Raw genomic sequence first — 23,962 nt, forward strand, 5'->3', positions numbered from 1 at the left:
ATAGCTTAACGGCGTTCCGTTACGGTGGATGCCATGTGTTGATCACCCTTGACGAAAGCACTTCTGTGACGCGTGATTTATCGTCATGGAAGTGGACACTTCCGTGATGATAATTTTGGTAATGTCATGGAACACTTCTACGACAGCATAGGTATGACTATCTTAATTCTGTCATAAAATCATCATGGATGTACATGCATGAAAAAAAAGGTGACCTACTGTGACAAACACGTATCATCACGGATGTGTATTTTTTTTGTAGTGTAACCATCACATAAAGCATTATTTTCATGATGCACAAGCATAGAAATTTTACTACCCTCCACATAAGCAAATTTATTCTCATGAATAGTAGTGGGAGCAAACTCAACAAAATAACTATCATTCGATACTTTATTCACATAATCAATTTGAGCATTAAAATCATGATGACAAGTTCCATGGATATCATTACTCTTTATAGCATAAATTTCATCACAATAATCATCATAGATAGGAGGCATGCTATCATCATAATATATTTTCTCATCAAAACTTGAGGGACTAAAAATATCATCTTCATCAAACATAGCATCCCCAAGCTTGTAGCTTTGCATATCCTTAGCATCATGGATATTCAAGGAATTCACAATAACAACATTGCAATCATGCTCATCATTCGAAGATTTAGTGCCAAATAATTTAATGTGTTCTTCTTCTAACACTTTGGCACAATTATCGGAATCCTTATTTTCACAAAAGACATTAAAAAGATGAAGCATATGAGGCACCCTCAATTCCATTTTTAGTTTTCTTTTATATACTAAACTAGTGATAAAACAAGAAACAAAAAGATTCGATTGCAAGATCTAAAGATATACCTTCAAGCACTAACCTCCCGGCAACGGCGCCAGAAAAGGGCTTAGTTGAGGGGGTGATAGTGCCGCTTACCTACCTACACAACCTTCTTCTTGTAGACGTTGTTGGGCCTCCAAGTGCAGAGGTTTGTAGGACAGTAGCAAATTTCCCTCAAGTGTATGACCTAAGGTTTATCAATCCGTGGGAGGTGTAGGATGAAGATGGTCTCTCTCAAACAACCCTGCAACCAAATAACAAAGAGTCTCTTGTGTCCCCAATACACCCAATACAATGGTAAATTGTATAGGTGCACTAGTTCGGCGAAGAGAAGGTGATACAAGTGCAATATGGATGGTAGCTATAGGTTTTTTTAATCTGAAAATATAAAAACAGCAAGGTAACTAATGATAAAAGTGAGCACAGACGGTATTGCAATGCTTAGAAACAAGGCCTAAAGTTCATACTTTCACTAGTGCAAGTTCTCTCAACAATAATAACATAATTGGATCATATAACAATCCCTCAACATGAACAAAGAGTCACTCCAAAGTCACTAGTAGCGGAGAACAAATGAAGAGATTATTATAGGGTACGAAACCACCTCAAAGTTATTCTTTCCGATCAATCCATTGGGCTATTCCTAAACAACCCTAGAGTTCATAGTAAAATAACACCTTAAGACACAAATCAACCAAAACCCTAATGTCACCTAGATACTCCAATGTCACCTCAAGTATCCGCGGGTATGATTATACAATATGCATCACACAATCTCAGAATCATTTATTCAACCAACACAAAGAACTTCAAAGAGTGCCCCAAAGTTTCTACCGGAGAGTCAAGACGAAAACATGTGCCAACCCCTATGCATAAGTTCACAAGGTCACTGAACCCACAAGTTGATCACCAAAACATACGTCTAGTAGATCACGTGATATCCCATTGTCACCATAGATAAGCACATGCAAGACATACATCAAGTGTTCTCAAATCCTTAAAGACTCAATCTGATAAGATAACTTCAAAGGGAAAACTCAATCCATTACAAGAGAGTAGAGGGGGAGAGACATCATAAGATCCAACTATAATAGCAAAGCTCGCGATACATCAAGATCATGCCATATCAAGAACACGAGAGAGAGAGAGAGAGAGAGAGAGAGAGATCAAACACGTAGCTACAGGTACATACCCTCATCCCCGAGGGTGAACTACTCCCTCCTCATCATGGAGGGAGCCGGGATGATGAAGATGGCCACCGGTGATGGATCCCCCCTCCTGCAGGGTGCCGGAACGGGCTCTCGGGAGGTTTTTAGTGGCTATAGAGGCTTGCGGTGGCGGAACTCCCGATCTAGGTTTCTTTTCGAGGGGTTTTGTATTTATAGGAATTTTTGGCATCGGTCTCATGTCAGGGGGTCTCCGAGTGGTATTCCTTTTCTGTAAAACTCAAAAATAAGGAAAAAGCAGAAACTGGCACTGGGCTCTAGGTCAATAGGTTAGTCCCAAAAATCATATAAAATAGCATATAAATGCATATAAAACATCCAAGATGGATAATATAATAGCATGGAACAATCAAAAATTATAGATATGTTGGAGACGTATCAGAAGGCTAGAGATCAAGATTCATATGGTTGGATTGGAATATCTTGGTCTCAACACATGAGTAGGTGGTTCTCTCTCAGAAAATGAGTAGTGGAAGTGTAGGTTTATTCTGATGGCTCTCTCGACGAATGAAGAGTGGGTGGAGGGGTATATATAGCCTCCTATAGCCTCCACACAAAATCTAACCGTGACACACAGATTCCCAAACTCGGTTGGACTGAATCAGCAAACTCGGTCAGACCGATCCCGGTAAAAATGTGAATGTTAGGATTTTCGGTGGGATCAATATAGTCATCTCGGTGGGACTGATATGCTAGGGTTTGGGCATAACGTAATCTTGGTGTGACCGATCGCATAAACTCGGTGGGACCAATTTTAGCAATAGGTACACAGAGGGTTGGTCAGGCAAACTCGGTGGGACCGATTCGCTCACTTCGGTGGGACTGAAGTTTTACGAAAAGGAAACGGGGAGTTTGCAATGCAGACTCGGTGGGACTGATTTGCTCATTTCAGTGAGATCGAAATGTTACAAAAAGAAAACAGAGAGTTTGCAATCCCATCTTGGTGAGACCGAGATCTCTATCGGTGAGACCGAAGTAACCAGGGTTTGTGGCAGTGGCTATGTCAAATGAAACTTGGTGGCGTCGGATAGATCAAATCGGTGGGGCCAAATTTGACTTTTAGGTTTAGGAAATATGTGGAAATGAGAAAGTGGTTGAGGGTTTTGGAGCATATCACTAAGCATTTTGAGCAAGTAAGCCATTAAGCAACACCTCATCCCCTTTTAATAGTATTGGCTTTCCTATGGACTCAATGTGATCTTGGACCACTAAAATAAAATTGTAGAGTCTTGATCTTGTTGCCAATATATATCCTTTGCATTTTGAGGGGTCCACATCTCTAGTCCATGCCATGCCAATCATTGAACTTTTTGAAATGATTATCTTTAAAGATCATTAGTTCAATGAACTATATGGTGTTAGGATTTACCAAAACCACCCAGGGATTAGTTGCACTTTCAATCTCCCCCTTTTTGGTAATTGATGACAACATATAGATCAAAGCTTCGACAAATGATAATAAGAATGAAGTACATTGTCGCTTTGATAAGTATGTGATAAGCAAAAGCTCCCCCTAAATTTGTGCATTGTTTAAAATTTGCTTTGGACTGCAAATGCACAATCTGTTAGGATCATGGGTTACTCTTCCATGTCACATACATCTTGGTGGAGCGCTCAAAATGATAATAAATAAGAACAAGCACTCATCACCAAGGTAAAGTGAATGATCATATAAGAGATAGATAATTTCATCATTCAAACATAAGCATAAAGACTGATATGATCAAGCACATGAGCATACAAAGTATCTCACACACACAGACATAATGTATCTCAATCAGGGAAGTGAAGCAAATAAGTAGCAAAAGGAGACAACACTCTCTCTCTCTCTCCGAAGACTATGATCTATACACTTTCTCCCCCTTGGCAACAAGTTACCAAAAAGCTCGAAACTGCATAGTGCTATGTCTCTAGGCTTGACCTTCGAGAGGTGGTGTTGAGATAACTCCAAGGATAAATGCTTCTGTAGATGATGTTGGAGCTGGAGGGGTTGCCACTAGAGGGGTTGCCATTGGAGGGGCAACATGAGTTTTGGTTGCAGGTGCTGAAGTTGTAGCTCTAGTGTCTGTCACTGGCACTGTTGCAGACCTCTGTGCCCTAGGCACTCTGTGGAACACCTGTGTGGTAGCTTTGCCCTCTTCTTGTGAGCTTCTTCCCGGAGTTCTTCAACAACTGTCTGAATCTCAGTCACCTTCAAGTCCAGGTCATAGAATTTTGTCTTTATTACCCTCTCCAAGCTCTCCTGGTTCTGAGTCAGGGTAGCTAGTCCTTTCTCAACCCTCACGATTGATTGAATCAGAAACCCAAGCTGGTCTTGTTTTGACTTGAGAAAGACTTCTGAAGCCTCTGCTACACTTGGCATCTTTGCTGCTTTTGCTGCCCTAGCCTTCTCCTTCTTCTCATGAGCTGCAACTAAGGATGGATCATTAGCATCCATGACAACTGTCTTGTCCTCAAATTCAGGCAGCAAAGGAAGATGTTCTTTGTCCAAAAGATACACTCCTTGCTTCATCTTGGAATTGACTAGCTCTTGGATCTGTGGAGCATATCCACAAGATCTCTTCTGGTCAGCTGTTGTCCTTTTGATTGTCTCTACAATCAGGCTCATGACCTTGAATTTCTGTGGCACAACATCAAACAACTGCAGCAAGTTGATGGAATGGCCTCTGATCATCCTGTGATCTTCAGATTTGGGCAACAAAGTGTGCCTCAAGATAGTGTTTATGGTGGCCAAACCAGATAGCAGATAGTAGACTGATCCAAACTTGTGTGTTTCCAAGGCCTCATCTGGAATTTCCTTATACATATTGGCCATGGTGTTGTGATCCTTCTTCTTCTCATCATACACATCCATTTGATGTTCTTCTTCGTCAGGGGAATTTATGAGTCTAGCCCACTCATCAATAGTTGATTGGTGCCTCTGCCCTTCTGTCATCCACACAATTCTTCCATTTGGATAGAAATGAGTTGTTGATTAGAATTGCATAATGAGCTTGTCATTCCATTTGGTGAGCTTCTGACCAACAAATTCATCAACACCATTTGCTTTAAAGCTTTCATGCACACCTGGGAACTGATCAGCATTAGCATCAATGAATTTCCAGTCCACCCATCTCATATCACTGACAATGGGCTTCTTGTCCAGCAACACTGTCTCATAGAAATCCTATTGCTCATTGGTGTGGAACCTGTAGTCCACTACTGTCCTCCCCCTCACAGCATATGGATCAGCTTGTCTCCATTTCCCGAGACCAACATCCTTCCTTTCCTTCATATTTTCAGCCACTGGGTGACTGTCATTGTGGTCTAGAATCTTGGGTTTGAGCTTCCTAAGCACTTGGGCTTCAGCTTCTTCTGCAGCTTCAGGCACTGGGGCCTTGTTCTTCTCTGTTGCAGGTATGTTTCTGGTGCTTCTCTTAGGAGTTGGAGCTGGAGCTTTGGGGTTGTCTTGGGCTTAGAAGGAGCTGCCCCAGACTTGATGGCATCCCCCATCAGTTTTTGTGCCTTTGCAGGAGGTGCTTGAGCAGCAACCTCTTCTTCCTCTTTCTCTTCACTTTCAGAATCCTTCCTCATAGATGGATTTCCAATCACTCTAGCAGTAGTTTTTCTGATCCTCCTCTTCCCTTCTTCACTTGCTCTTGGCTCAAGTGAGAAGACCATAGTTTCCTGAGTGGAAGTTCTGGCCTTTGACATGGGAACTCTCCTGGCATGTGCCTTCTTGTACATACCAGGTTTTGTTGCAACAGCAGTTCCATATTCCTTTTTCAGCACTTTCTTCTTGGAGCTTACTTCATCCTCCGCAGCCACATAGTCCTCATCCTTTGAATCTGAGGTTCTCTTCTTCCTTGTCCTTGTAGCTGCCTTTGGCAAATTGCTTGGAGTGCTATTGCTGCCATCATCAGAGCTGCTAGAGGGACTAGTGCCCTCACTCATGTGCACTTGCTCTTATGATTTGTTTTGGCTATCACTCTGGTTAGACATTCTGGCAAAGCAAATTGATAGTAGACCCTGTGAATAGATATACATGAGGTAGAGTAGATGAGCATCACAAAGTGCAGAGTTTTTGCAAAAATAATGAGTCAAAAACTTAGTTTTAGTTTTCTACAGGAAGCATTTCGGAGCTACCGATTTGTAAAACTCGGGGACACCGAAGCAACTTTGGAGTCTAAACATGTGGAATCGGTCAGACCGAGGCACAGTTTTGGTGACTCTGAGTTTTCTAGGGTTTCACAAAGTCCTGGTATTGGTCACACCGATTTGAAACTTCTGGTCAGACCAAAAATCACTTGTGCTTTGTCCTAAGCCAAATCGGTGGAACCGATTCCTACAACTCGATCGGTCTGAGATGAGTCCTGCGGAAACCTAACCCTAAAATTTCAATTCAAATCTAGTCTAATGGAGATTCTCTATGGATGGATCAATCTCATACATGGAAAAGAACATGGAAATGACCTTGTGCTCGGAATCGGAAGTAAAAAGAGTGCACAAGGGGTCGAACTCATACCCTAGTTCGGCGATGAGTTCGCTACGGCGGCAACAGCGGCGAAGAATTCCGTTGAGGCGGCGGAGACCAGCGGCGGGAGGCAGAGCAGGACACGCGCGGGCGACAGGGTTTTGAAGTGATTTCCAAAATCTAGCCCATCAGTATTTATATCCTAACCCTGTCGCTGTGACCAAGTGGAACAACTTGGTGGCACCGAGACGCAGAATCACAAGCGATTACTGCAACTCGGTGAGACCAAAGTGTTCTAATCGGTTGCACCAAGATTGAAAACTTAGATCAACTCTGTGAACTCGGTTTGACCGAAATGGATAAATTGGTCAGATCGAAGTGCATAGAGAGGTTTTGGAAGTTTAAGTCTATGACAATACTCCGAGTGCTCCTCACACAGAGGGTTTGAATTTGACTTGGATTAAACTTTGTGATGTGGCATGAATAGAATTTGAGAAGGGAAAAGCATAGATAGCTAGAGGGAGTTCTTAGGCATTCTTGTCCATCCATTTAGCAAAAAGAGGAAACTCCAAGCAATCAAAGCAACAAATGGATGTTCTCGAATGAGAAAAGTATGCAACCAACATGCTCACACAATAAAATGGCAAATGAAATATGTGGCAAAGTATGCACAATCACTCTAGCATCTATCAAGCAATTGGCGATCATTAGGTCATCTATATATGAGTATATTGACTTAGGAGTCAAATGAGAACATTTGAGCATATGCCATACTCATCATTTAAGCACAAGCGGGGTTACCACTTTTACATAAAGCATTGTTGTGTTCACACCATTAGAGTTGCTTTAGCTCAATTCTTAGAGTAAAGCTCCCCCTAGATGTGATATTCCCCCTAAGAGGGATCAACTAACCTTGGGTTTGTCGATGATGACTTCATGTAGATATCGAAGATGTGGATGCTCATTGTTGATGTAGATCATTTGAAGCAATCCATTGGAGTGAATTGCACTTTCAATACCTACATGGGTTAGTCCCACAAGGAACAAACAAGGATATCCATAGACATAGAGTGAAGCACACACATGTTGATGTCCATGAAAGCATTAGGTTACCTTGTCCCTTGACTTACCAACAAGAGGGTTTGTGACTCCTTGAACTAGTGCAATATGTGGAAGTTTTTTGCACTTGTCCTTGCCAAAGTAAATATGAGTGAAGTATGTTGGCGGAGTCACCCCCAAGAACTCTCAAGTTCTTATTTTTCGGGATCCACATCATCCTGATGGGAATCCTTGTAGTTGTAGATGTACTTGATGAATTAGAACATGATGTAGTCTTGGGAACCCACTTGACCAAGGCCTTCAAAGCATCTTCAAATGCATCAATCTCTTCTTGAAGCTTGTCCTTGCCTTTTAGCTTGTGGTCTTATGGTGGAAGATCATCTTGAGCTTGTGTCCCCTTGAAGGAAGTAGGGTATTCTCTTGTTGAGGAACAAACTTCGTCTTGGGGTATTGATCTTCTTCCCACTCAACTCCATTGGCATTGAACTTTCATTCAAAACAAACACCTTCACTCTCCCGGTGCCTTCCTTGCTTGTGTACAATTTCCTCAAATTGCTTACTCCCGGCAAGGCTTTTGTAAACACCTTTCTCTATAATTCCCTTCAATAAGCTATTTTCTTGCTCAAGTGTAACTTGGCTAAGAGAATCATTAGTGGAATCAGGAGAACTACTAGAAGCAACAATATTGGATTTAGCATGATTATTGTTACTACTAGAAGAAGAATCTTTCTCGTTCTTGTTGCTAGATTTACTTGTGGCATGTAAGTAGACAAGAGTAAAAGCTTGGCAATGTAATAAGAACTTTTCTTCCGAAGATCATCATTGATGGCCTTTAAGAACTCATGCTCTTGCTAAAGATTGAGGTTTTTGAAGCGTAACTTCTCATGAGTTTTTAAAAGTTCTCGATGATCTTCTAAAGTAGTTTCATGAGCTAACATAAGAGTGTTTAGTTATTTAGTTAGATGCTCAATCTTCTCCTTATCATTGTCATTCGTTTAATCTTGATTAGCATGATTAATTGACGTTTCATCATAGTATTCATCACTAGAGTTGTCAACAAGTAAATCATCATCACCTAGCAAGTCATCTTCATCACTATTGAAATCAACATACTCGGGGTGTGTTACCTTGGGGCCTTTAGCCATGAAGCATCTTCCAATTCCTTCATTTGGTGAGTCAAATATGTCATGGGAGTTGGTTGACACAAGTGCTAGACCGGCAACACCTTCATCTTGAGTATATTCGGGTCGGAGTGGTGGTCAGAGTCGGAGCCGGATACCCATTCACCAACATGAGCTTGATGTCTTCGTTTTGTGTAGCTCCTTGATGACTTGTCCTTCCTTTCCGAATCCTTGCTTCTTCAAGAGGTTCTTCGTTCATAGCGATCATCTCTACTCCTTCTCTCTCTTGGAGCCGATTCTTCCCTTTTGCTTCTTATTTTAGGTGAGTCTTCTCTTCTTTTGTAGGGAGCCGTACACTCATTGGACTAGTGTTCGGGTCTTCTACAATTGTAGCAGTTTCGCTCACGACTAGAAGATCTTTTGTCATTGTAGGACCTTGACTTGGAACTTCTTTCCTTGCTTCTACTCTTGTAGAATTTGTTGAAGTTCTTCACCATTAAGCTGAATTCTTCATTGAAGGCTTTTTTCTCATTTGATGATGTAGGAGCATCACATGAGGCTTTGTAAGCACCGCTAGACTTGTTGTGAAGCTCTTCTTTGTCCTTAATTGACATCTCATGAGCAACAATTCTTCCAATGACTTCGATTGGCTTGAGATCTTTTTAATTTGGCATCATTCGGATCAATGTGCACACGGTATCCTATTTTCCATCCAAAGCTCTCAAGATCTTCTTGATGATGAGTTTGTCGGTCATCTCTTCACTTCCTAAGCCAGCAATCTCATGTGTGATGAGACCAAGCCTAGAGTACATTTCAGCGACACCTTCACCATCCTTCATTTTGAACTTGTCAAGTTGACTTTGAAGCACATCCAACTTGGATCCCTTAACAGAGTCGGTACCTTCTTGCATATCAATTGAAGTATCCAAATTTTCCTTTGCATTCTCAAGGCGGCTAATTTTGTTGAATTCTTTGGGGCACAATCCATTGAAGAGGATATTGCAAGCTTGAGCATTGTATTGCAACATCTTCAATTCTTCCGCAGTAGCTTCAAGGTTTGGTCCTCTCCCATCAAGAATTCATCTTGCAAGCCAATACACACAATAGCCCAAAAGACGGGGTTATGTCCAAGAATATGCATTTTCATCTTATGTTTCCAACTAGCAAAATTAGTACCATCAAAGTAAGGACCTCTATGGTGGTAATTCCCCTCGCTAGATGCCATACTCTCCTAGGTTGTGAAACCAAGGCTATGATCACCAAAGCTATGGAAATCAAGGCAAATGGAGACCAAAGCTCTGATACCACTTGTAGGATCGAAAGTATGTCTAGAGGGGGGTGATTAGACTACTTGACCAAATAAAAACTCAACCTTTTCCCAATTTTAGTTCTTGGCAGATTTCAGCAACTTAGCACAAGTCAAGCAATCACAATACAATTCAAGGAAGCATGCAAAGAGTATATGAGCAGCGGAAAGTAAAGCATGCAACTTGCAAGAAAGTAAATGGGGTAAGTTTGGAGGGAGCAAACGCAATGTTGACACGGAGATTTTTTGTGTGGTTCCGATAGGTGGTGCTATCGTACATCTACGTTGATGGAGACTTCAACCCACGGAGGGTAATGGTTGCGTGAGTCCATGGAGGGCTCCACCCATGAAGGGTCCACGAAGAAGCAACCTTGTCTATCCCATCATGGCCATCGCCCACGAAGGACTTGCCTCACTAGGGTAGATCTTCATGAAGTAGGCGATCTCCTTGCCCTTACAAACTCCTTGGTTCAACTCCACAATCTTTGACGGAGGCTCCCAAGTGACACCTAACCAATCTGGGAGACACCACTCTCCAAAAGGTAATAGATGGTGTGTTGTTGATGAACTCCTTGCTCTTGTGCTTCTAATGATAGTCTCCCCAACACTCAACTCTCTCTCACATATTTGGCTATGGTGGAAAGATGATTTTAGTGGAAAGCAACTTGGGGAAGGCCAGAGATCAAGATTCATATGGTAGGATTGGAATATCTTGGTCTCAACACATGAGTAGGTGGTTCTCTCTCAGAAAATGAGTAGTGGAAGTGTAGGTTTATTCTGATGGCTCTCTCCACGAATGAAGAGTGGGTGGAGAGGTATATATAGCCTCCACACAAAATCTAACCGTGACACACAGATTCCCAAACTCGGTGGGACCGAATCAACAAACTTGGTTAGACCGATCCAGGTAAAAAAGTGAACATTAGGATTTCGGTGGGACCGATATAGTCATCTCGGTGGGACCAATATACTAGGGTTAGGGCATAACGTAATCTCGGTGTGACCGATCGCATAAACTCGGTGGGACCGATTTCAGCAATAGGTACACAGAGGGTTGGTCAGGCAAACTCAGTGGGACCGATTCACTCACATTGGTGGGACCAAATTGTTACAAAAAGGAAATAGGGAGTTTGCAATGCAGACTCGGTGGGATCGATTTGCTCATTTCAGTGAGACCAAAATGTTACAAAAAGGAAACCGAGAGTTTGCAATCCCATCTCGGTGAGACCGAGATCCCTATCGGTGAGACCGAAGTAACTTGGGTTTGTCGTAGTGGCTATGTCAAATGAAACTCGGTGGCGCCGGATAGATCAAATCGGTGGGGCCGAATTTGACTTTTAGGTTTAGGACATATGTGGAAATGAGAAAGTGGTTGAGGTTTTTGGAGCATATCACTAAGCATTTTGAGCAAGTAAGCCATTAAGCAACACCTCATCCCATTTTAATAGTATTGGCTTTCCTATGGACTCAATGTGATCTTGGATCACTAAAATAAAATTGTAGAGTCTTGAGCTTGTTGCCAATATATATCCTTTGCATTTTGTGGGGTCCACATCTCTAGTCCATGCCATGCCAATCATTGAACTTTCTGAAATGATTATCTTGAAAGATCATTAGTTCAATGAACTATATGTTGTTAGGAATTACCAAAACCACCCAGGGATTAGTTGCACTTTCATCACCGTCGGTGATGGAGGAAGCCGATGCGCACCGTCCTCTCGGAGCCGGTGCTGGCGCGGACAAAGGTCCTCCGCACCCTTGTTCGCTGTCGTCGTGTGGGAAGATTTCGCCCGCCCGCCTACCTGAGGTATAACTTCTTGTACTGGTCCAGCTCCTCAAGTCGCTGCATGCGGGTTTTCTTCTGTGCGACTACTCCCCAGCTCCCCATGTATAGTAGCTCGGGTTTGTCGGCTGGTCCAACATCACCTACTATTATAGAGGAAATGCCACTCGAAAAGTTGTCCTAATTTATGCCTCGGTCGAGGTATACATGTTGTTTCGACAAAAAGTACATGGTGGTTGTGCGGTCATTGTCCATATGCTCCTATTGCTGCTGCTAATAATACTATCACTGATTAAATGAAGAAATGCTTTTTTTTCTCGGGTATCCCGGTTTAGCTCCCATCAAGATAATCATGATGCTTCTGTTTGTTGGTGTACTTTTCATTAATTCTTATTGACAATTGAGATGCCGTTGTTAATCTTGTATCACTGCCAAAACAAAGTAACAACACTATATCCCTTTTTTATATTTTTGCAAATAGCGATGCGTATCTCCATACCTGGGCATGTCTTCCTCAATTTTAGTGGAACTGCACAAAATTGGATGGCCATTGTTGTTCCGCCTCACTATCCTCTGCCACGTGGTTCTTCCTTCCCCGAGCTTGATTAATGAGAAGAAATAGACAAAGTGAGGATTTGTCGAACTTCATAGGTGCCTCACCCAAACTTGATGCCAAATGGATGATGCATCACCACGATGACCTATCGATGCTCATGGTTGCGCCTCATGGTTGCGTCGACTGGTGAAGCTGGTCGATTTTCCACGAAAACAAGTTGTCTTCCATCAGTGCCCTTTGCTTGTTACCCACAAAGATGATATCCTTCATCAGTTCACCTTGGTTGCGTTGGAGACATAGTCGTCTTTCACGTTGGTGCAATTTTATCACACAATTGGCTATGAACCAAATGTTTCCTCAAAGAAGGATCGACGTTCATACTAAGAGCATAAGTTTTGTATTGATTTCTAAGCCTTCTCACAACATTGTCTTCGGCTCCCCTGTAATTTTATTTGTCCATCTATTAACTTTGATTAAAAAAATGGTGTGGACTAAAAACCCGGATGGACGTAGTAGACCTCCATTTTTATTTACTCCGCATATTAGATTTGACTGAAGTCAAACTTTGTAAAGTTTGACCGAGTTTAGGTCGAACACAATAAACCATAATTATTGAGAGAGGGCAAATTGTACATACTCTCAAACCTTTCCGGTAATTGAAATTAAAATTCTTTATTTGTACACACTCTCACACGTTTCCGATAATTTGGCGCATGTGTGGTTGTTCACTTAAGGGAGTACCATACGTGAAGGATAGGAAGTGCGACCAAGACGCGTGGATTGTTAGTTCATCAGAAGTAGTAGTTTTCTTCACTGGTACGTTAAATAAAGAGTTTTGTTTCGTACTTACACAATTTAAAATGATTGTTATAGAGAATAAGAAAACCACTCCACTATATATTAGTAGTATACACGAGTACTATATGGACGCAGCTTCATTGACTTAGTGCACCTGCCTTTGGGTTTATGACAGGTGGGCCCAAAATGTGACTGACCCACCTGTCATACAGCCAAAAACAGGTGTAATTAAGGCATCGGAGCTCTGTTCGTACTACAGTATATATGCAGTAATATATAAGATGGAGCCTCAGCGCTTGTTCTCTAGGGTTTGCACTCTCCACACTCTCGCCGCACTACATATATATATACACGCTGGAGCCTCAGCGTTCCTTTGCTAGGGTTTGCTATATTCAGGTTTTCTCACCCTCTTCACCAGATCTAAACAAGACTGCGTTGGCCTCTTGTCCTCTCTCCGCCCTCACAGCTGGTGAAGGAGGCGTCCGGATCTTGTTGCACCGGGAAGGGGAGGAGATGCAGCGTTCACTCTATCGCCTTCGGCGAGGGAGGCAATCCACTGCTAGTTGCGCTGTTCTCTTTCACCCAGCGCCTGTGCCGGAGGGCCACCGACCCCTTCTTCCTCGCTGTCGTATGTAGTGTGGGCAGATCTGGCCTCCCGCCGCATACCTTGCCACATCCCGACGACCCTAAGGTATAATTTTCTTTGAAACCGTCATTGCTCTAGCTGCATGCGGATCTTTTTAGATTCTGTAGTCGAATCTAGGTCTTGGTTCAAAAAGGAAAGAACGGTGCGGTGGGGTGGAGCATCAATCTGGGGCGTGGTTCAATGAGGAAAGGAGGGAGGGAAAGTAGTATAGACTAGCTATCCAGCCGCTTTGTTGGTTGAAAAGGGAAAAAGGGGGTAACCCAGCACACACATCTGTAAGGAACTGGTATCTTTGTTGAAAAGGGAAAGGAACTGGGGGGTCGGGTAGTTTGTGCAGGACTAGATTTGCTGCCCTCACATAGGAAAAAGGTTCAAAGAGAACAAATATGGGACCAATGCAGATATGCTGCTTGGCTACATACTCTGCATCACCCATTTATACGTGTGGACGCACATGGTGCTGGCATGTCCCATGTCCCATACAACTATTTTGCTGTGGTTAATCTAAGAATGCCGCTGGAAATTGAAGCAATGCCAGTGTTAAAAGTAAATTACATTTCTTAATGAATGTTGTTTTAGGAGAATGTCTCTGTTAATATGAATCAATGCAACCATTTTAGAAATGCTACTATCCTACTTTGTTTTCCATCAAAATAAGTTAGATGCTTCTTTTTGTTGCTGTTTGTTTCATCCTCCTTTATCGACCAGTAGTTGTTTCCTTTTTTGCCTTTGTTAAAACAAGGATATCTATTCAACTTGTTGCTATTGCGACATTTTGCTTCGCTAGGCTTAACACTTTTGTTTTAAGAGTGTTTTGTGCAGTTCAACTTGAATGGCACACCGGCGACTTTGCTTAATTTTGGTGGAACTGCACAAAAGGAGATTGGATTTCGATATATGTGTTGAGATTTCTTTCAAGTCCTCCTCGCAAGTTGTTTCAAATCTTGGTCAAGAAAGGTCAGTACCAACTTTCATCCACATGATGGTGCAGTGTGCTTTGAGATGTTGTGCTACCTGTATTGGTACTGTTTTGGATAAATGTTGAATTGAAGCTATTGAACTGCTGCCTTTTACCACTTAAGTGAGCAAAAATTGTTCCAACCCAGACATGATGCTTGTTTCTTTGTTACAACAAAACTCTGCATCACCCCCTTTATAAGTAGATGGAAGCACATGGTGTTGTTGCGCCCACTCTCCCCTGGAACTGTTTATTCTTTTTGTTAATCTAATGCCGCTGGTAAAATAGGGATATCTATTCAACTTTTTTTCGCGGGGGTAAAGGGAGTTTTATTGAAAATTCATAGAGTTGCAGTCAAGAGGCCACAAATCCTTGATACAAGGTGGAACCGAGCCAAGCCACACAGTCGTAGCTCGCTCAGATTGCCTATAAATGGCCAACCGATCGGCAACTCTATTTTGAAACCGATTAATTTTCTGAGGCACAAACTATTCTACTTGTTGCTACAACAAACTTAAATGTCACACCGGCGACTTTGCTTGATTTTAGTGCAACTTTAGAAAACGAGATTGGATTTCCTATTCGTGTTGGCACATTCATGCGTGATCTTGTGTGCGTCATGATAGGTTGGTACTAGCCTTCATCCACATGATCGTGCAGTGTGTTTTGAGATGTTGTGCTACTTGTATAGGTACTGTTTTAAATAAATGTTGAATTGATGCTACTGTATTGCTCTCTTTTCCCATTAAGTAGTGAAAAAATGGTACCAACCCAGACATGATGCTTGTTGCTTTGTTACAACAAACTCTGCATCACCCCCTTTATAAGTAGATGGAAGCACATGGTGTTGTTGCACCCACTCTCCCCTGGAATTGTTTATGACTTTTGTTAATCTAATGTTGCTGGTAAAATTAAGCAATGCCACTCTTAGAATTAACTACTGAATCTTAGTTCAAAACTACAACACTTGTTAGGGATTGGCGGAATTACAATTTTTGTGGTTGCATGTTTCATCCTCCTTTATTTACCAGTAATTGATTCCTTTTTTGCCTCTGTTAAAATAGGGATATCTATTCAACTTGTTGCTATTGCGACATTTTGCATCGCTGCGCGAAACACTTATGTTTTAAGACTGTTTTGTGCAGTTCAACTTGAATGGCACATTGGCGACTTTACTTAATTTTGGTGGAACTGCACAAAAGGATATCGGATTTTCATTTATGTGTTGTTATTTCGTTCAAATCCTCCTCTCGGGCTGTTTCAAATCTTGGTCAAGAAAGGTCAGTATTGATTTTCATCCACATGATGCTGCAGTGTGCTTTTAGATGTTGTGCTACTTGTATTGGTACTGTTTCGGATAAATGTTGAATTGAAGCTATTGAACTATTATCTTTTACCATTAAGTGAGAAAAAATTGTTCCAACCCAGACATGATGCTTGTTTCTTTGTTACAACTAAACTCTACATCACCCCCTTTATAAGTAGATGGAAGCACATGTTATTGTTGCGCCCACTCTCCCCTCAAAATGTTTATGCTTTTTGTTAATCTAATGTCGTTGGTAAAATTAAGCAATGCCACTCTCAGAATTAATTAACTACTGAATCTTAGTTCAAAACTGCAACACTTGTTAGGGATTGGCAGGATTACCATTTTTGTGGCCACATGTTTCATCCTCCTTTATTGGCTAGTAATTGATTCCTTTTTTGCCTCTGTTAAAATGAATCAGTCACATTATTCCAGGAATCGTACTATCCTGCTTCGTAGTTCTTTCTACATGTTTAACCAAGGTATTGTTAAGATAGTGTCTTTGTTAAAATGAATCAATCGCATTGTTTTAGGAATGGTACTTTTCTGCTTTGTCGTTCTTTATACATGTTGAAACAAGGCATTGTTAAGATAATGTCTCGGTTAATATGAATGAATCACACTGATGGAGAATTGCTACTCTCATGCTTTGTTTCCCATTAAGATAAGGTAGATCAGTAGATGTTTTTCTTCTGGGAGTACAAGTCATCAACCATTATTTCTTAGTAATTGTTTCCCTTATACCTATTGTTGCTTACATGGATATCAATATTAAAGCTCGGTTTTATTCCGACTTTGATTTTAGTTGAACTGCACAAAAGGAGCCAATGTGTCTAAGGCAAACTGCTGCATTAGTGGGTCCAGTTGGTCTTACCACTTTGTAGAAAGAAGCAGTAACTGTTTGCGCTACATTACAGAAACAATGATCGAGAAGCTTTATAGAGTATTAGTAGACGTTGGTGACATGACTAGTCTGTAGAGAGCATAGGCAACTCTACAACACGTGGAGTGCACTGGGCAAAAAGTGCCCAAACAAGTACAAGAAGCCATGACAGGACTCCAAGTCTGTCAATGTCATTCTAAGCAACAATGATGGGGCATCTGGGTATGGTAATATGTTTACTGTACTTTCAGTTTGTTATTCCACCGATTGGTGGGTTGACACTGGGGCCAATATCCATGTGTGTGCTGATGTGTCTTTGTTTTCTTACAGCATATAAATACGACATCCACTGGGATGCTTAGCTTGATTTTAGTGGAACTGCACAAAATTTTCAGATGGTTTGTGTCCTCCATAATACTTCATCATTCATAATACATCACATGGTTCTCTAATCATCCGTTGTCACCTTGAGCCACCGGACTATCAGTTGACAAACTAATGACAAACCCTGCATGTTCCACAATCATAGGCATTACATATTTTGAATAGGAAAAGCTTGTCAAAGTTTAATCATTGATGTTAGCAAGAAGACATTAGTTTAATATATTGGAATTGGAAAACCTTGTCGAATTTTGCTCATTGATGTTAGCCAGAAGACATGCATTTTATATTTTTGAGTGGGACGCCCTTTGCTATGAGCAATGTCAATCATTTTTTCCTATTCATGTCTTTAGTTCAGAAATATTTACTCTGCTGAGATGCATAGTCACATGAATGTTGACTTATGTAAGGTATTTTAAGAGTTTGTTCTGAATGTTGTCTATGTAATGCCAGGCCTTGTGAGTTTGATTGCAAAGTTGAGCTTGGAATGCTATGGCATGCGGCTTCACGAGTTGTTCACCGTGCCTCCTCAGAATAATGCTTCATATTGTTTTGCATGTTGAGCTAATGCCTGTGATTTGCATGTTACGAATATCATCCTCTTTTGTTGTTTCTGTGCTTAAGTTCATTGTCTTATGTTTCATTCATAGCCTATACGACAACTTAGGTAGGTTAGAGGTGAAACCATATGATCTTCCGACCAACTCATCATCTTAGGCCGTGATTGGATCGTCGTTTTCCAACCAAAACCTCTTGTAAAACTGACGCTTATAAATAAAAGCAGGTGGACTCGACCGAAGCACTTGGTTGGTTGATTTCGACTAGTAAAATATACACTGGTCTCTCAAACTACACGTGTAACCCGCCGGTTTTACTTACAGACCTCGGGCCCTCGGTTTCATTACGCCTATATTTTATGCGTTGTTTCCGATGACGAGTAAATTACACTTGTATCTTAACATAGGTGTGAAATAAGCCAGAGCTCCCAAGCGCGGCCTTACCGTTTCATGCCGTCTCAATCTCTTGAAGGTGCTCATAGGTGTTCGATGATCCTGGCTTCCTGAATGAGCAGCAGGCACTGTATCAGACCATCCGTAGGGCCCGCGAGGCCCTCTCCGTCATCCTTCGAGTTGTTGCGCTCGCCATGGCACCGAGCATTGTCAACATGGTCAACGAACATGAGGATTCAGGAGATGACTTTATTTTGACTGGATGACAGTAGGGACCCACTAGGGCCATAGACATACATACGCAAGTGCCTCCTTATTATGTACAACTATATTTTTTTGCTTCCTCCTGTTTTCCTGACATCATGGTCCCACACCATTGTCATCCTATGTAGTCAATAAACGAGAGAATTGCACAAGGAGCGGCCCACAACTGGGACCAAGCAGCTCGAGCAATATTTGTGTTTTTGAGGTGTGAGCACTTCAGAGTTTTTCTTGAGCGATGTTTTTGTTGTTGTTCAGAGGAGAGCAAGGTATTAACTGGCTGGGTTGTGGCCCGTCTAGCCCAGGCCAGATATCCAGCCCAGATATTAATTTTTTTTCAAGCTAAAAATGGCTAGCCCAGCTATACTTTTTTTGAGGAATACCCACGCAAGGTCAACTTGTTATTCTCTGCCCGCTGGGCTGCAAATCTTTCCTAGGAGGGTGCATTAGGCTTAACAGGAAAATGGGCTTTAAGAAATAATAAATGGGATGTAATTATAAAAACTGGGCAATAACTATAAAAAATGCACCAAACACGTAATTAGTTATAAAATATTAGTTTTGGATTTCGAAAATTTTAATTTCATTAATTATTGCGCGTGCAATGTTTCATTGGGTTTTTACGTAATACAAATTTATATTGAAATTACATTTAATCTGACTAGAAATTTTGGGATAAAAATATTTCGGATCCCACCAAAATGTGGGAAATTTTATTGAATTCTGTTTTGAACGGTTGGTTGAAATTATTAATCGTTTTCCTAGCTAGAAAATGGGTTGTTCTTTTAACAAACTGTAAATGGGTTGTAGTAAATTCCATTAGAATTCAAAAATGGGTTGTACATTCTTAAAAATCGCAAATGGGCTATAAGTTCTCTGCCACACACTTGTGGGCCTACTAAGTTGACGCGTCCCCTAGAAAAAGTAAGTTAACGCGTATGCAAGGCTTTGTCAACTTATAGTCAACAAACGGTTCTAGCAGCAGTGGCCGTTTGTCGGTGCGAGGACGACACCTATGGGATCACGAGAATCTCTACTATGGTTGCGGGGCGCGAGATTGTGAGAAGGGCGGATCGAACAGATAGCACGCGGGTCCTTTTATCCAGGTTCGGGCCGCGAGGATGCGTAAAACCCTACTCCTGCCTTGATGGTTTGTTTATCTGTGTTCTTCAGCTAGCAATGGGGTGTGAGGAGCTCCAAAAAGCCGAATCCCCCTCCTGGTCGCCTTGGGCCTCCTTTTATAGGGAAAGGGGTTGCCACAGTGGCACACAGGAGGTGGAAAGGGCATAGTGATGTGAGTTTATCCCTCGCATTACATGACAAGGCGCATTTAATGCGTCGTGCTTAGGTGTCCCTGCTTTATTGGGGACGGGGGAGAGCCCAGTCTTGTCCGTCGCTGATCCCTTTCATGTCGACATGCGCCCTGGCCAGCGGTGCCCGTGGCACCATGTAGGCAGGCAGGTAGCTGAGGTGGCGCAACGATGGGCCTCCACGAAGATCCACTTGCCGCCACGCGGGTGCCTGCCCAACTGGTTGGGTCGACAGCTGCATGCGAACGGTGGTAGAGGGTGGAATTGGCGTGGGCCTGATGGTGGCCCTACGGGTGTCCTTGGCAAGGGCCTCGCCGTAGCCCCGACAAGGGTCTTGCCGGGGCCCCGGCAAGGGTCTTGCCGTGGCGCCTGCTATCATCCCCGGAAAGGCTCCTGCCGGGGGCCTTGTGGTCCTCCTTGGCTGGGATCCCGCCAAGGGTCGTCATCTTCTATAGTGTGTATCTGATCTCGAATGTCTTCACAAAGATCTGCATGCCACCACGGGGATGTCTCCCGAATCCTTGCCCCATGGGGGCAGTGGACTCAAGGGTGATTCGCTCCGTAGGTGTGGGGCGAGCCGCCACGGCAAGGGCCTTGCCGGGTTTGCTAAAACCGCCCCCCGGCAAGGATCTTACCAGGGGAGTCTGCTTTGTTCCCTTTGCTCTTCGTGGTCTTGGTCTTGGCGTCGTTCTGCTCCTTTCGAGCTTCGGCCTTACCTTGGCTCACCTCCCTTGCCTTGCTCGGTGTGGTGGTGTCCGTGGCTCGGACTGCCCGTGCACAGTTATAGGGGTACAAAAAGTGTACCCCTCTTTTTGTACACCGACAGGAGCCCCCGGGCCGGGGCCACACGTGAGCGCAATCGCGTCGTTGGGCTAGGCCCAAAAATGGTGCGCGGGCAGGCAGGGTAGTTTTTACCGCGGTAAGTTTCTTCGCGCGCTGCGCTTCCCATGCCTCCCGCGCGTGGCTCGGCACGGGGAGGCGTGTGTTACATGAGAGGCATGCGTGGGGCTGAGCTCTGCGCGCATGCGTCACGTCGTAGTAAAAGGGGGCGGTTTGCGCCTTCCCCATAAACGGAGGGAGACGTGGAGGCTCGGCCCATTCACTGAACGGGGTCGGGGTGTGGTCTTCAAGGCACCCACCCCCCACGATCATGGGGTGGGGAGAGGTCACCTCACCCGTCGCCTCGGTCCAGCATGCCCGCCACGTGGTTCTCACGCGCTCAGGGTGGCGAATGGTGGAGGCGGGGAACCGGGCCGTCGCGGGTCGGGGCAGCGAGTTGGTCCCAGTTTCCTGCGCCTTCCGTGTCCTGATTGGCTGAGTGGGGTGGCTGAGCCCCCATCCTGGCTCTTTATAAAGAGCCGGGGGGAGGAAATGGAGTCCCGCACTCTTCCATCTTCTCTTTTCTTCAGCTTCTGCTCCCCCCTCCATCCGCCATGGAGATAGGGAATCCTGGCTCTTCAACGGTGGCGGCAAGGGTCGCTGCTCGACAACGCACCCTCCCTTCCCTTTTACCCGCGGTGGTAGAGCCAGCCGCGAGGGGAAGGGGGAGGGGGCGAGGCCGCGGGCGAGGCCGTGGGCGAGGTCGAGGCGCTCAGGGAAGAGGAAAACGGGGCGGCGCGCCAGTCCCGCCTCCGCCAGTAGTTCCTCCCCCCATGGAGGGCCATGTTGGGGATGAACCTTGCGAGTTCTTCGTCAGGATGCGTCGGTCGCCTCGCCGTTGTCTTCGTCTCCCGACTCCATTCGCGAGCGAGATGGAGCTGGATCCGCCGGAGTCCTTGCAGTTGCACATGAGGGGCTGTTGGATCAGCGGTATGCGAGCTCGCGTCGACTTCCCAGCCCCTCACGTGATGTATCTTGGCCGAGGGTGGAAGACGTTCGCTCATATCCACCGCTTGATGGCGGGGCTTACCCTCCATTTCAAGCTGATGGAGGGCGGCCTCCTCTCCGTCAAGGTCTTTGGATGCTTCGGGACTCGGGCAAGGTGTTGCGTGGAGAGCTCTTCTTATAGGGAAGACTCCTCCTCGGGCGGGAGTGATGAGGAGGATAGTGGAAGCGACGACGAGGGTAGCGGGCGGCAGGATGACGGATCTGACTAGGTGTCGGGCGCGCTTCGTGCGGCACCGGCGATCCCATCATCCGTGTCGCCGGCTTCCTGAACTTCTCGGGGTCGTCTCCTTGGGTGGCTGGCGTTGGGAGGCTGCGGAAGAGGAAGAGGGTGGGCGGCAAGGCCGTCAAATCGGAGTACGCGGGCACCGACGCCTTCGACGCGTGCTGACGTCCTTCCGCCTCGTCTTCGAGCTCTGCTTCCGGCGCTGCCATCACCATCCAGCCTTCGTACGGTCACCGAGATGTTCTCTTGGTGCCTCCTACCACCCGTAGCTCGCCTAGGCGCTCCCTTTTGCCCTTTTCGCCTCCTTGACCTGCCTCCTGAGGAGAGGGACAAGAAAGGGATTACGGGCACCTTATCTCTTTTTAGTTTGTAAGCCTTTAGGCTTTAGCTGAATTTAAAACTTGTAACCCCACCATTCATGTTTTTCATTCCCTATGGGTTGTACCTGAGTGGAATGTTTTTAATGAAAAGGGGATGCTTGCTGGGTCATTTGTTTGCGGGTAGAACCCATGATGAGGAGCAAATCCTTGATATCCTCAAGATAAACATTTCCTTGCCCAGCAACAGGCCCTGTCGTCTTCCCACTTCGCTCGACCTTTCTCGCGCTTTTGGCGGAGGCAGGGATGAGGTGGGTTCAGGATCCTCATTTCATTCTTTTGCTGCCACGACTACGACCAAACCTGGCCCCAGGAACGAGCCCTAGGGCCTAGAGTTTTTAGGGGAGCACGGTAGCTTTGGGAAAAAATGAGGTTTCACATCCCTCAATCCATAACGGAATGCATGATAAGGGATGAAGAACTTATCTGAAGCTGTAGCCCCCGGCAACTCTGGTTTGCCGTGGGCGAATCTTTGTACTCGCAGCCCCCGGCAATACTGGCTTGTCGGGGTTTAGATGCCAGTCTGTCCCTCTTTTCTTTCTCGTCCCCAAGTGATCCGACAAGGATATCTGTGAGTCCTGCGAACCAAAGAAGACAAAAGATCGGCAAAGAGACGCACACTCGACCTCTAAGCTAGGGGTTAGTCGCCGCTAAGCACTATCAACCCTAACCAAGGACGAGACTTGACCTAGCATGCATGCTATAACTTAGGGCGCCAGCGCTTCATTTATTTATGCTCAGGGTCTGTGCATGGCTTTGTACAAAGGGTTACATGCATCATTGGCAATGCTTGTACAAAAGGTGGCTTGCCGGGGGGCCCGGCAAGCCGCGCCTTACGGGTAAAACTTGCGAAGATGCTCAATGTTCCAGGAGTTATCACCGGAACAACATCTTCGGTCTCCAGGCGGACTGCGCCGGGCCTAGTGACTCATATTACCCAATAAGGGCCTTCCCACTTTGGCGTCAACTTGTTGGAATTCTTGGCCGATTGAACGCGCCGAAGGACAAGGTCGCCTTCCTCAAGGCTCCGGGCATGAACCTTGCGGCTATGGTAGCGGCGCAAGGCTTGCTGGTAGCATGCTGCTCTTACAGCCGCCCAAAGACGATCTTCCTTGCGGTACCGGGCGTGGAGGAGGCGAGTGCACCGTGGTCGCGGTGCCGCCGGCTCTCCTGCCACTGGTGCGTGGGACTCCGTCGGAGCGTCGACCCAGGGGCTCCACCAGACTTGGTTCGTCTTTGTTGGCCATCGCAACAAGGCTTCGGATGGTGGCTCTCCATTTGTCGAGTTTCCCCATAGTGGGAGGGAAATCGAGGAGCAACTGCGCGCGCACCAGGGCTTCCGCTGGCGTTGGTGGCAGCGAAACCTACACAGATCGCGTCGCGCTTCGACTTCCGACCATGTCAGAAGAAGTTCCATCACGACCGCGCAGTCGCACGCCATCCTCACTGGCGCCTTGGCGGGCGGGCAGGTCTTCTAAATCCCGGGAACGGCGCTCAGGGCTCTTTCAGCGGTGATGCCCGGGATCCTCGGCGTGATTACGCTGCTCGTCGCGCGCCGCTTGAGAGGAGCGCGCCGTTGGTGTCAGCGTGGGAGTCTTGGAAGCCCTCGTGTTGCCTTCGGGCGGGGTGGGAGCGATCCTGGAA

Source organism: Triticum dicoccoides, chromosome 3B, assembly GCF_002162155.2.
Source record: "Triticum dicoccoides isolate Atlit2015 ecotype Zavitan chromosome 3B, WEW_v2.0, whole genome shotgun sequence".
NCBI classification, from domain to species: domain Eukaryota; kingdom Viridiplantae; phylum Streptophyta; class Magnoliopsida; order Poales; family Poaceae; genus Triticum; species Triticum dicoccoides.